The sequence below is a fragment of the Macrobrachium nipponense genome, chromosome 43 (assembly GCF_015104395.2).
Source record: "Macrobrachium nipponense isolate FS-2020 chromosome 43, ASM1510439v2, whole genome shotgun sequence".
Classification (NCBI taxonomy): domain Eukaryota; kingdom Metazoa; phylum Arthropoda; class Malacostraca; order Decapoda; family Palaemonidae; genus Macrobrachium; species Macrobrachium nipponense.
The window spans coordinates 5,907,408-5,922,407 of record NC_061104.1 but is presented as its reverse complement, the minus strand read 5'-3'; the positions used below and the strand labels follow the sequence as shown (position 1 = coordinate 5,922,407).

At 37.9% G+C, this 15,000-nt stretch overlaps 1 pseudogene; it reads right to left on the bottom strand.

Moving 5' to 3' along the window:
• Window positions 1-6,654, bottom strand: part of LOC135213786 (uncharacterized) — an 11,710-nt pseudogene extending 5,056 nt beyond the window's left edge.
• Between the last annotated feature and the right edge of the window lie 8,346 nt (window positions 6,655-15,000).

The window sequence follows — 15,000 nt, the reverse complement described above, 5'->3', positions numbered from 1 at the left end:
ACATAAAAATGTTGCGATGACTGGAGGCAATTCATTGGTGGATTATAGAATTTTTGCTCTTGATGAAGAAAGTGCTTACTTCTGGATACAACGAAAATGGCACTTTACTTATAAATTTATTAGCTGACTTGAGGATCAAGTGCAGCAAGACTTTCGTGGTGAACATGACTTATGATCATAAGATGGTTAAGCCGTTTTTGGTTCATGGTGGAAAGTAGCCAAATTTTCATGCGCCTAAGTCAGTGGTTCTCAACGTTTTCACTCCGCTCCCCTTCAGTTTTCTCCGAAATCCCACCCCGCCAAAAAAAAAGTGAAATAAATAAATAAATAAATAAAATGTTGATGAAGAGAGCACCCTTACTTAATCACGAAGTTTACAGTCATAATTATCTTATGTTTGATAGATTTCTGTGATATGCTTAACTTACATCACTAGACGACAAAAGACTAGCAGACAATAGCAAATTTGAATTTGGTTGGGAAAAAAGTTTTTTTTTTTTTTTTATTCAGATTCAGTTGTTGCCTGGTTGTCAGGGAGGGTAGGGCAGACGTGTCAAGGTCACCTCTCAGGCTGGGTATTTCCGGGATTTATCGTACCCGCCACTCCTGTGGATCCCAAAACTGTAGGGAGTAAAAAAGGCACATCACACGGATAGCATGCATGGTGGAATTTTTTTTTCTACCGTCGTTGTTGACGACATAATGCTCTGTGATAGTGATTTATTTTCAACTACGTTATCTCAAGAAGCTTATTTCCCTTATATCTGGTATCATACAATAGGGGAACTCAAAGTGGAAAATATATCACAATTAATTGGTGTTGAAGAATATATTCAGCTGTGATGCGCATTGTGATAGAATGAAGTCATATAAGCGAACACAGCCATATTCTTTTTCTCTAGTGTAGCTGCTACACAGAGGGATCGCCTCGATGAGGACAGTGAGAAGTGACCCTTAATCCCAAGGCCAATAGATATTGGCCTTGCTTAATCCTAAGGTGTGTCTCATCCCACCGGTTAAACTTTACCTCGCCCTTCGCCATTTCTCCCCCCATATCCTTTCCTCTTTACCCTCCCTACCTGCCAAATCTATACCTTTCACTCCTTCATTCTCTCTTAATTTAACAGCCAACCTCACGTGAAGGATCACGTGCTGCCCTTTACCACCATGTGGGTGCCCTCAAGAGGTAGCCTATGTCAAAACAACTGAACCCGTTTCACGGAATTTCGGACGAAAGTAGGGATGACCAGGAAATCGGGAATGATGATAATTTTAAAGAATATGAATCCAAGACACACAGGAAAAAAAAAATGAGAAGAAGACAGAAGGATAACATTGCATTCAGGAATATTAGGGACGGTACCACAGTTGTTCCTCCTGTTAGTTTAAATTCAGAGTCGTATAATCTTCCTTTCACCATGAAAGGATTAGATCATGCAATCTCGTTATCTTCCCCAACATCTCCGGGGGAAGATGATATACTGTACTCAATGATTTTTAATTTGCCTAGAAGTACAAAATTTCTTTTAGACATTTTAAAGTTTTTTTGGCTTTCAGGAACTTCACCAGAGTCTTGGAAGATATCTATTATTGTACCTGTTTTAAAACCTTTTAAAGATTCCTTCCTTCCTAAGAACTATAGGCCAATTGCTTTAACTAGTTGTGTTAGCAAGATTTATGAGAGGATGGTCAATGCTCGACTTGTGTGGTATTTGGATTCAAAGAATCTTTTATCTAATCAGCAGTTTGGCTTTAGGAAAAATAGAAGTACTTCTGACCCTTTGATGTTCCTTACTCGGGAGATACAGAATGCTTTGCTGTGTAAAACCAGACTGTTGCAGTGTTTCATTGACCTAGAAAAAGCCTACGACACTACCTGGCGAGGGGGTATCCTTATGCAACTTGTTGAGTGGGGTATTGTGGGTAATTTGTTTTATTGTCTTAAAGATTTTTGTCAGAACGTTACCTGAAAGTAAGAGTGGGCTCTTACATTTCTTCTGCTTACCCTCAAGAAGAAGGGTTACCTCAAGGAAGCGTCCTTAGTCCAACACTCTTTAATGTAGCTGTCAACGGCCTACTAGAACAAGTTCCTGTCGAGGTGCATGGTCTGGCCTTCGCTGATGATTATGCAATAATCTGTAGCAAGTCTACAGCTGTCGAAGCTTGTCAAAAGATCCAGACTGCTATTAATGCTTCGACATTATGGGCCAGTGCTAGAGGGTTCAAATTTTCACCAGAAAAAACCAAAGCTATACGATTTTGCCGATTAAGAAGAGTGGAAGAGATCCCTACGCTGTTTTTAAATGATTCAATTTTACCTTATGAAGATAGCATTAAGTATCTAGGTGTTACATTTGATAAGAAATTAACTTTTACTCAACATGTTAATTGAATTGAATTGAATATAGGATTTAGGCATTAAGCCAAGCACTGGGGCATCAATCATAATATCTGTATACTCACACCATTTAGTACCATTTTAACCTTTAATATCAATCGCAACACTTTCATACAATAAAATCTAGATGTGAAATAAATAGGGATTAAAAGGGTAAAATAAATAAATAAATTAATAAAATCAATTATAGCTCGTAATATAACCCAATACTTTGTATAAATTTTCTCAAGTTCAGGGTATTACAGTTTTCCCCCAGTATATCTCTCAAGGTTTGTCCTGGAGTAAATGTGTCCTCCTGAAGATTAAAAACAGGACAATCAACTAAAATATGTTTAACATCCATTGTCACTTGACAGGTATTACAGAGAGGGGCCTGTCTCCCTTCCCCACTCTTCACTAAAAAATTGTGCGTTGCATGTGTATGGCCAATACGCAGCCTAGTTAAAATAATGGTATCCCTCCTACTTGTAGAATTACAAGATGACCATTTATCCACCAATGGGTGGATTTGTTTCAATTTTGTATTGGTGGTCAGTTCAGACCATCGAGCCTGCCACTTATTTTTACAGTAAAGATGAATCTCACTTTTAAGATCTTTGTAAGGAATACTCAAGGGAGATGGATTACTTAGCCCTGAAGCTTCCTTTGCTGCCTATTCTTATCTTGTTCATTTCCATCCACCCCAACATGGGCAGGGACCCAACAGAAGTAAACACCGATACTCTTCCTAGACTGCAGAAGTACTAACCAGTCCAGCACCTCTTATACTAGATGATGGCCTGGCATAATTTGTTTTAATGATAGTAAAACACTATTGGAATCCGTAAAAATTGTATAAAAACTATTTTGGTTGCCATTTTAAAAATATGTTGACTGCGAGAATTATTGCGTACAGCTCAGCAGTAAATATTGAACAAGAGGATGGGAGTTTCCTTCTAATAACAATATCCCCCACCACAGCTGCACTTCCAACTCCTGCAGCCGATTTGGAGCCATCTGTAAAAACATGTTTCCCATGATGTTGAGCAGCATGATTTAAAAACTCACTTTTCATTACCCTACTAGGTAAGATGTTTTTCCCTCCTGCCGTAAAACATACTTTAACAGGTGGATTACACCAAGGGGGAGACTTGGGATATCCTACCTCTGCTATCTGTGCTGTTAACAAGCCTACTTCTCTAGCATCATTTTTCAGCTGTACTTCCAAGGCTTGGGCACTCTAGGTTTTTAGGAGGCCCGATCTAAAGGGCGCCCTAACATATTTATAGTTAGGATTGTTTCTCACAACAAGGGACCTAGCTAAAAACCTCAAACTCACTCCTCTCTGCAAATGGAAAGGGGAGGTATGCCAGACAACCCATAGAGACTGTCAATGGGAGATGTTTCGTAAGCACCTGTGCAGATGCGAAGCCCAGCATTGTGAACAATATCAGTTTTTCCAAGTAAAGTCTTTGTAGCTGACCCATATATTTGGCATGCATAGTCTAACTTGCTCACACAAAGATGTATAAATTCTAAGGAAAGTTGTTCTATCAGCACCCCAATCGAAATGCGATACAACTTTCAGAATGTTCAGTGACTTCTTAACCCTGATAGATAGGTCATTTATATGGGGACCAAATGTCATTTTCTTGTCGAAAATGACTCTAAGAAACTTGATATTATCCTCATATGGCAAAATACAATCATTTAAGAAATGGGTGGGGATCTCTTCCCTTTTACGAGTAAGAGTAAAGCGAATGGCTTTGGTCCTTCTGAGGTGAAAACATGAATCCACGAGAATTTGCCCATGCGGATGCAGCATTTATTGCAATTTGTTTAAGAAGATTTGGCATGCTTGTAGTGCAGATGATCCACTACATAAATTGCAAAGTCATCGACAAAATAGTGATCCTTGTATGCCGGAGTATGACTCATGAGACTATTACTTGCATGTAGGATGAAGATAGTTCTGACCCTACTCTCACTTTAATTGAGCGGTTTGATAAAAATTCTTCAATAAAAAAGAACATATGTCCTCCTATACCCCACGAGGCAAATTGCTTTAAAATACCACCCCTCCAGTCGTGTCATATGCTTTCGAGGTCAAAAAAGACACCCACCACCTGGTTTTTGGTTAGAAAAGGCATTTGAAATTTCCCTTGATAACATCAGCAAAGGGTCTAGAGTACTTCGGTTCTTCCTAAAACCAAACTGCCTGTTAGATACAAGATTTTTTGATTCTAGATACCACACAAGTCTGTTGTTGATCATTCTCTCAAATAGTTTTGCATATACAACTGTGCAAGGATATGGGCCTATAACTAGATGGCAGTTTCTGGGTCTTTACCAGACTTGTGGCCTGGAATTACAATTGATGTATGCCAGGAATCAGGAGATGTATGGGAAGCCCATAGACCATTAAAGGTTTCTAATCAAAAAATTCCTTGGTATCCACTGGAAGATGTGATATCATTTCATACTGGATGCCATCCTCACTGGGGCAGTTAAAGAAGAGCTAGAGATAGCATTTTGCATCTCCTCCATACTAAAAGGCAGGTTAAAAGCTTCAGTATTTGAAGAAGCAGGAGGAACAACAGATGTTGATGCTCTAATTTGTTGAAATGCTGGGGAATAGTTGTCAGCACTTGATACATGGGCAAAGTGCTTAGCAAGAACCTCTGCTACATCTTTGGGGTCAGATATATATCTATTATTTTCCCTTAATATTGGTAGAGGCTTAGGACGAATTTGCCTTGAAGTTTTCTAATCTTGTCCTTATTTCCTTTGAAGGAGTTTTTGGTATTAATATTAGATATATATTTCTTCCAAGATGCTCTCTTTGCTTTTTTAAAAGTTCTTTTTTGTTTGGCACAGGCTCTGAGGTACGCTATTCTATCTGCTACATAGTTTGTTCTCAAGTATCTTCTGAAGCAAGTTCGGGTCACTTTTCTTGCGTGGCATTCTTTACTCCACCAAGGAACTACAGAGCGATGAGGTAAACCGCATGTTTTAGGTATAAACTTGCTAGCATTATCATCAATAATATTTTCAAGATGTTGATAGGCATGCACTGGAGATGTAAATTCATCATACTCTTTATCGTGTGTGAACACTTTTCATAAGCTGCCCAGTCTGCCTCGTCTATCTTCCATTTTGGTGGACACTGAGAAGGAAGATTATGGACATAATTTAACATTGGCCAATGGTCACTGCCATGTAGGTGTTCATTTACTGACCAAGGTAGTCCAATCGAATGGATGAGGAACAGATTGACAAATCAATGGCTGATGTAGAGTTGTGGAATACATCATACCTAGTTGGAGAACCATCATTCATTAGTATTACATCATTGTTGTCGATTAATTCTTCAACAAGATTACCCCATCTATCGCATACATTTCCACCCCATAAAGTATGCTTTGCATTAAATCACCCATTAAAATAAAAAGGGCAGGAAGCTGATTGATCAGGTCTTGGAGGTCAGAAAGGCTAAGCCTTCTTGGATTTCCCAGCATGATCTAAGAGGAAAGGTTCTAAAGATGGTTCAATATATAGCGAGCATAAAGTAATTTTTTTTTCCGATATGAGTTCTAACTGCACATGCCTGAGTGTGTATTGAGTGGGATCGTTTCAAATTTTACAGATTTGTGAATAATAAAACCTGTACCCACCTTGAGCTCTTGCAGCTTGCAAAGGAGGGGATCTACAAAATGATAATTGAGTCCAGGATTAAATGGTTTGTCACTGATCTTGGTTTCCTGTAGACAAATTACCTTCGTGTCCGAGTCCCTGGTTAAAGTTTTTATTTGCTCAATGCTAGTACTTAGACCTCTGCAATTCCACTGGATAATAGACATTATCTTTTGTTATTATTTTTCTTTGTCTCATTTGTCTTTTGGGACTTTTCAGAATAAGCCATAAGGCCTGGAGATGGAAGGCTTTACTAGGCCACCGCTCTTCTTTTCTTTCTTTCTGTGATCTTTATACAAGTCAACCTTGGGATCATGAGCAGTAGGGCACTTACCTGATTTGGATGAAGGTGAGGAGGATGGGGACCTTTTCCTCTTTGGAAGATCTTGTTTTCCAATCTCCATCAAATCAGGTAGAGATTCTGCCTGAGACAATACATTTCAGGTGGTGGAAGCCACATTGGCTTCCTTGGAGGATTGTGCTAGAGCTTCAACAGTTCAAGCACTTGGCCCAGAAGGCTGGGCTACTACCTCTAGGAGAGATGCTCCTATCGGTGACACTACTTTTGGTGTGGTGGAAACCATCTTGACCTCTCTGGAGGTTTGTGCTCTGGCTTTTATAAGCTGAGCACTTGACCCAGATGGCTGGGCTACTACCACTAAGGGAGATGCACCTGACGGGCCAGGTGCTACCAGGATCATATCATTAAACTTTGCATTTTTAAGTGAAAGGGTAGAGATGGAAAAAATGCATTTTAAATATTTAATAAATTTAAATTTAAATGGTTAGACATTTATGAATACAAATAATTTAAAATGAGATAAATTTCACTGTAGCAGCTGGTGGTGGAATGACTTAAACGAGTCCTCGAATGATTAAGAATGTCAAGCGAGGACGAAGAAATGCACTTTTGTACGAGAGATTAAGGTTCACAACTGCGAGGGCTTAACCTTCTTCCTTTCACTCATCCGCTAAAAAATACAAAGTAAAGGAGAATCAACCACGGGAAAAATCAGAACAAAAGATACAACACTAATAAAAAGTAACTAAAATAAACCAACAAAAAATCAACACTAATCAAAATATCAATTACTGCAATCGCATGATTAAAATCTACAATTTTCATGTAAATCAATAAAATCTTGAAATCAACGAATCACCGAAAACAGCAATTAACTATTCACGAAAATCACCTTACGTAAATATTTACTCAAATCAACACCAAATCACAAAAGCTCTCAAATTATCAGTAAAACAAATAGCAAAATCAACGAGTAGTCAAATATTTAAGAAATAAAATTATAGACTGCATTGAAATCATAGGTTCAATCTAGCAAGAATTTAATAAATTAAAATACTTGAAACAATTTTCAAAACACTGGCATATAGAAGTATGTAACGCAAGAACAAGCATTAAAGCCCCTTATTGCTTACCCTGTTGCGATAACAGTTCTGGCGAGTGTGGAAAAAATAATTCAATAGACGATCATCGCTAAGCAGCGTCCGGATCCCATCCTCGATGAATTAGTGTGTAATTATGTCCATGATGGAGAAAAAATCCATAGTAATTAATCCAGCACTAAATCCAGTAGTAATCCAGGACGGAGTCATAAATCCAGCGTGAGTGTATAAATCCTTAAATCCACTTGAAAAATGAGAGAGAGGGAAAGAGAGCCGCTCCTCGTCACTCCCGTGTAAGGTTATGCTGAAGACTGCTTAACTGTGTGAAAAAACTTCACAAAAGCTTTAGCGGCAGGCAGATATAACTACTGTAAAGTAGTTATTATTTAAAAGCAAAGGGGCAATTAGCGACACTTCTGTATGCCAAATGTATAAATACTGAATTATTCAAATTAATAATTTGAAGTTTTTTCAATCTGCCCCCCGCGGATTTAAATTTAAATTTCTATACAAGACCAGATTTAGCTAGCTGCTTATTCTTCTCAGAACAAATCAAAGCAGCCCCCCGTTGAATTCTTGCAATATTGTCATTAGAAACAACATTAGAATCACTCTGAGGTACAAGATTTAAATCTAACTGATCAATATGAGAATCACTTAACCCTTCACCTTTAACCAAAAGAATAACAGACGATATATCCCTAAAGACAACACTTTTATTACCCTTGACCAATTGTACTTGAACAGCCTCACCAAGAGAATTATAAATAACATCAAGAACTCTAGCTAAAGGGTAATTGGGAGCCTTTATCAAAACTCTGTCACCTTTTGAGATTTTAACGTGCTCTCTAGGGTAATATTTATCTCTGTATTTAGTTGCCTGATCTTGCAATCCAAATAAAAATTCATTGTGATAACTATTACGCAATTTCTCTTTAATATGAATTTAACGCTGAAAGTCCTTACCCAAATCAGAAGAGTCATAATCATCAAGTTGACCTTCGTGATATATACATTCCATAACCTGTGTATCATATCCAAACTTCAAAAACTCTGGTGACAGCACCTGAAAATCATCATTCACATTCTGCTCCCTCAATGCGCCAAGTTCAGAAATGGGTTTTCTTATTAGCGTAACATATGCATTAATTACATGAGAAAATTCCAGAAAATCTAGAATATATTATGGATTGCTCCCTGTATTAACTTTCTTACCAGACCAACTCCGGACTCTATGATACCTCCAATACCACGATTCAGAGAACCACATGGATACTGTGAAAATTCAGTAACATCGACACCCCTCTGATTGAAGAATTCCTGCACCTCACTTGCTTTCAGACATTCCTCAATCCATGTGAATGCACCACCAAGATTTGAGCCAGAATCTGAAAATACTTTGTTAGGCAAACCATAGCTGTAAACATGATTTTGAAAAGCCAATAAAAATCCTTTAAAATCAGCTGAAGTCACTATTTCAACATTAATCATGTTAGACCAAATACATTTAAAGATTACCCCTCCCCAGTAGGTTTTAACTTTGTCACTTCCATACCTTGTGAAATATGGCCCAAAGTAATCAATGAAACATACAGAAAAAAACCTCTTTATGGGATTCACATTCCATTCTCTATAGTCATTAGCATTAACTTTAACTGGTCTACTATTAAAATGTTTACAGTGGTAACATTCATTCACAACCTTCTTAACTGTTGAAAATCCCTTAAGCAGAAAAAATGCCGGTTTCAATTTATGTAACACATAGTAAGTACCTGAGTGATTATTAAACTTCAAGTGAGTGTCCATTATCAGTATTCTACCGAAATCACTATTATTACTAATGAGTATTGGAGTTCTCGACATCATACCTTTAGACATCTTTCCCATCTTACATTTTACTCTAAGAATACCATCAGAGTCACAAAATACATTCATTCTACTAACTAGCTCAGGAATAGACTTTTTTGCTCTCCGTTTTCAAGTGAAAAAATCATGTAAATCTGGAAAGCAATTCTGTTGATCAAGCTTTAGCAAATCATTACTGCATTTTTGGTAGCTTGCATCTAATAAGGCAATTGACTGCTGGCTCTTAGAATTATTCTTAATCTTATATGTTTATGAAAGCTTAACTTTCATTAGTACTTTAACCGCTTTGTTAAGTGAAGAATACTTTGTTATATCAACAACTGTACCAACTGACATATCTTCAACACTTGCCTTATTTACAACCAGCTTGGGTACATCCACATCACTAATCATGCCTGGATTAGGAATTACAAGCCATTCCAGTAAACTTAAATCTTCCCGTAACATCTCTGGTCCGGTCAAGTAACAAGAGTTTCTCAATTTTGAGAAAGATACTAATCTAGTAGTGAAATCTGCAGCATTTTCATTTGATCCTACATGAGCTAACTTCACCGAGTGTATAGACTTACAGAGGTCGACAATATTTGTGATTTCTATTATTCACATATACACTTCTCTTTTGTTTTGAAGCTTTGTTCATCAGTTCTCATAATCAGCTAGCCAACTTAAGGCAATCGTAGAATCTGAAAACAACATTATGTCATTAACTGCAATAGGCACAATACAAGAAGTGAGCATTTTATACAGCTCAAAAGCCCTTTGCAATGCATACTCTACTGCAGTGAGTTCGAGTACAGGCATAGTTCGCCCTTGCAGATTTTTATTCAGAATCTTGTTATGGGCAGATACGAAGGATACCAACTTTGATCTCTCTCCTGCAAGTAAATAACACATCCAATAAAGTTTTTACTTGCATCACTCATTACAATTATACCAAAAGTAGACTTTCTGCTACCATATATCTTGGTATCTCTAGCCTTTCACCATTATTGAATTGTGAAGCTATGTTTCTCCATTCATTTAGCTGAGAACTATGAAGAGTAGTATCCCATTTATTTACATAATCCGACTGTAATTGCCTGAGGAAAATCTTACATCTGTTTAAAACAGGCAAGTTAGCATTATTCAAATCAAATATACTCATTACTGTACTCAAAATCTGCCTAGGAGTATCAGCTTCAACATTTAATTTTACACATGTGGCCTTTAGTACATCATTATATCTGTCCCAGCACATGCCAAGAATTTTAACCTCTTGTGGAGTCTCTGTTGCCAACTTTACAGTCAATCTCATACTGAAATTGAGAATAATTAGTAACATACTGCTGCAATGGAAATTTATGCTGCTCAAATATTGTACTGGCTTCCCTGTGAACCATTTCAAACTTCATCTTCATCTGCGCAGCCAATCAGAAAATTATCAACATAACTGCCTTGGTAGATTCTTTTTTCAATTCATGAATTTCTTCAGCATCACCATCTGTCTCCAATATTAGCATATTATAAAGACTGCACTGCAACAGATATGGAGAAACAGACATCCCAAATATTACTCGCTTTGAGCGATATACAACTGGTTGTAAAATCTCTGGATTCAACATCCTTAAACCAATAAAAGAGAAATTTTGAGGAATTCTCATCATCAATGGCCAATCTGTGAAAGGCTTTTGAAATATCAAATCCAAATACAAACTTGTCAAACCTCATCATGGTCAATGCATCACTTATTTTAAAATTCTTGTTGTAACCTGGGTGAATACATTGATTCAGACTAATGCCTTTACTACCATCAGGTTTCTTTTCTGCAAGATTCGCCAGGTAAATAACTCTCACTTTCGTAGTATCTCTTTCTTCTTTAATTACAGGACTGTGGCTAATGAAGAAATATTTTGGAAATTTCCTTTTATATTCTTCAAAATCTTCAACTTTCTCAATGATTCCCAATCAATTTGTGACTGGAAAACTTCATCAACTCGCTTTAGAACATTACTGTTCATGTATTTCTTCTTCAGACTGCACAGAACCTTGAAAGCAAGTCTCTCATTTGATCCAAGAAGATCTTTATATCTACTCAACCAAGGAATTGGTACAATATAATGTCTTTCAGAATCTCTGGAAATGTTGTGTAAAATAAAATCCGTCACTTCCTGCTCAGTTTCATTAGTAACACATTCAATAGAATTCTCTTCTTCCATATTTATGAATATTTTACAATTGTGATCCAACTGAGAATAATCCACAACCTTTGCTATATCTGGCATGCTTTCAAAATTACATATTCCATCAAGTGTTTTGGCACTTCATAGTCAAATCCAATCAGAATCAATCTCCATAGTGCCAATTGTATGAAGTAGTAGATTCTATTTCTTCAGAAATCTTCCTATTAGACATCAAAGATGTAGTTCTACTACATCGGAAAGATTCTTTATCCAGTCAGAAATAGAACCAATCAATATTAGTTTATCATCAATTCTGTAAAAAGAAGTCAGTCTGTCTTTTTGACCTAGTACTCCACTCTCCATGCTCATCACACAATGCCAATCCTTTGCACCTATCAGTAGCTTTATATCATCAATGTCATGAATTCTGTTTACACAATTGAATTTATCATAAGCAACCTCTTTACCACTCTGCCTTAGCAGTTCTATTAATTTAGACATATGAGGAGCTTTCATCTGAATTTTAATCTTAGGAACACAAATGCAAGTAATTTCATAACTTACATCACCAATCCTAAAAGGAAAACTCACTGACTTGGTACAAATCTTTTGATTAGTATAATCCCCTTGATAATCAAATGTATCTTAGGATCTACTACCTTTAAGTTCAAAAATCTGCTAAGCTTTTTCCTCAATAAAGGAATTCTGGCTACCTGAATCCAAAACTGTATCCATCTTTTTACGCGATCATGTTCAGTTGTCACTGTTAGTAATGGTAATAAAGAATCAACAATATCCAAATGACTGGATGCTGTAACCAGTTGATGGAATTTCATTAACACTCTCGACAACATTAACCACCTTTGTGGTAGTTTGTTTACTATTACTAGAATCTGTTGGCTTTGAGCTACACAAAAAACTCCAGTGATTACCTTTTGCATTTGAAGCATTACACCTGATGTTTGAAATCTGCACCCATTACTATTATGACCTGCTTTTAAGCATTTAAAGCACTTGTGCAATTCTTTCAATCGCTTTATGTATTTTATCAGATACTTCCAAATACTTTGTACAACTGGCAATTTTTGTGATCTTTAGCATTACAAAGCATACATGTACTCCTTGTTAAACTAGTATTCAAACTGAGTAGCCAATACTGCGGTCTTACATGACTTCCTTTACTAGTGTTTAATTGAGCGTTATATCTGCTGCAAGCTTCCAAAAATTTACCAGTGACATCATCTAAAGTAGGATAAGACTTATTTGTGATCGCAACTATGATATCTTGAAATTTAGGTAGTAGGCAGTGAAGACCACACAAAATAAAGCATAAACAGTGTCCAAATCAATAGCATTATCTTTCACTGCATCAATCAGCTTCTTAATATGAGCATAAAAAATATATGAATCATCCTTGCCCCAAACAACCTCAGTCAGTTAACTCTTTAATGAGGACAAACTTCTGAGGCATTTCATCAGCAAATGCTGCGATCAAAATTTGTTTAGCCTGACCAAAAGTTTGCTGGGACACATTTATGGAACTAATCATAGCCTTTGCTCTACTATGACATTGCTGCTCAAGTAAATTATACCTCTCGACTTCATTTAAATTATACGGAGCAGTCAAGTGTTCAAAAACTTCAAAGAATCGCTTGCATGTAAATTTATCTTCCTTAGAATCTGCATAATACTGAGGCAAATTCAACTTGGGCAAATCAATTCTAGTTCTGCAAGGAGTTTTATTTTATACAATCTGTAAGGAGAGATTATCAGTCTAGATTGCATTTTGTTTGACAGTAATTTAATTTTACGATAATATTCCTCACATTCAGAATCCTGTCTATCCAAATCCTCCTGCGGCACTAAGGAGTCCAGTCTAACTTTACTCAAAATCAAATCATCTAAGCTCTGCAATCTTTGACTGTGCTCACTCAGAAAACTCAACTCTGTTTGCAATTCAGCTTTATCCAAAGAATCAACAGCATTACACAATTTAGTATACAATACACTAACCTTACGGCGTATGGTAGTACGTTCACGCTTTTCCGATTCCGCCATCTTTAATTAATAGACAACACACCACAAATCAACTTTCAAATAAAAAACTAACACGTATAACGCGAGAGGAGGGGGACCCGGACACCGCCCAACTAGACACGACCAACATTCCACACCAGTGCTTAAAAATATGAATCCAAAAGTTCGAAGGACCAAGCGGAAAAAATTTAGGGGGGTGTTTTTAAATATGTAAATATAAAATCAATATGAAATGACCAGGATCATATCATTAAACTTTGCATTTTTAAGTGAAAGGGTAGAGATGGAAAAAATGACAATTTGTCGAAAATTGCATTTTTCCTAACTATACAAACCTGAGGTCCTTTAACAATAGGAAGTAGCTAGCGGCAGCTGGTGAACGGTCGTAAGCTTCGCAACAAGGGGAGGAACGGTAGTTAAACTGCTTGTCCGACAGTAAACAAATCACTTTTGCTTTTGGCCCATGCAAAATACGCAGAGTGAGGGGTGGCATGAGGAGGGACTATATGTAAAGGACCTCAGGTTTGTATAGTTAGGAAAAATGCAATTTTCGACAAATTGTCATTTGTTCCGATACGTAATACAAACCATCGGTCCTTTAACAATAGGAAGACTCACTTCTTGGTGGGAGGAATCTGAGTCTTTGATGACAGACTGGTGTTCGTCCATCCCTGGAATGCCTCCCTGGTCGTAAGAGCGAGGGAGGGATCCAAGCCTCTGTCCGATTGATCGGGGTGTGCACCGCAGGATCAATGGTCAGACCTCTGGGCCGAGTACTAAGAGAGAGGCAAGCGTATCTCTTCGTACCAGCAAGCAAGAACTTGTTCCTGTTTGCAAGAGGCAACATAAAGTATGGGTTGTCTCAAGCTGGCATCCACTTCCTCCCCCTTGTTGGAGGAAGTGGTGGATATACACTCCTATCCCTAGTGAAAGGGATAGGATGGGGCTCTGTTGAGTAGCTCACCTGCATCTTGTCCTTATCCAGCAGGTGACGACCGTGTCCCTCTAACCACAGGTAGAGGGGAAGAAAAAGATGGAAGAGGAGCCAGTCACACTCTCATTCACTCATCCATTCTTACGGTCACACCAGGACTCGATGCTGTTCAGCCTGCGAGGGTCTGGGTTCGCTACACAACGTGTTGAGCAGCCACCACGGGTCCCAAGGAAAAAGATCCAAGGACCTGTGGGCAATATCCCGAAGGTAGAAGGAAGGGCATGTGGTCTGGTTGGACCAGACCCCTGCCTTCAGTACCTGCGCCACGGAGAAGTTCTTGCGGACAAGGCAGCATCTCCTTCGCATCGAAGGCGGTGAAGTCCATTAGGGAGGGGATTGTGAACGACTCGAACCAATCGTCAGGGACCGAAGGGTTCCGAGCTTCGCTACGAAGTTCGGTACGAAATCGAGCGTCACGGATCCCCATCCCCTGGATGCTTGACTTCGCAGGAGAAGTCATGCAGTTCCTCAGA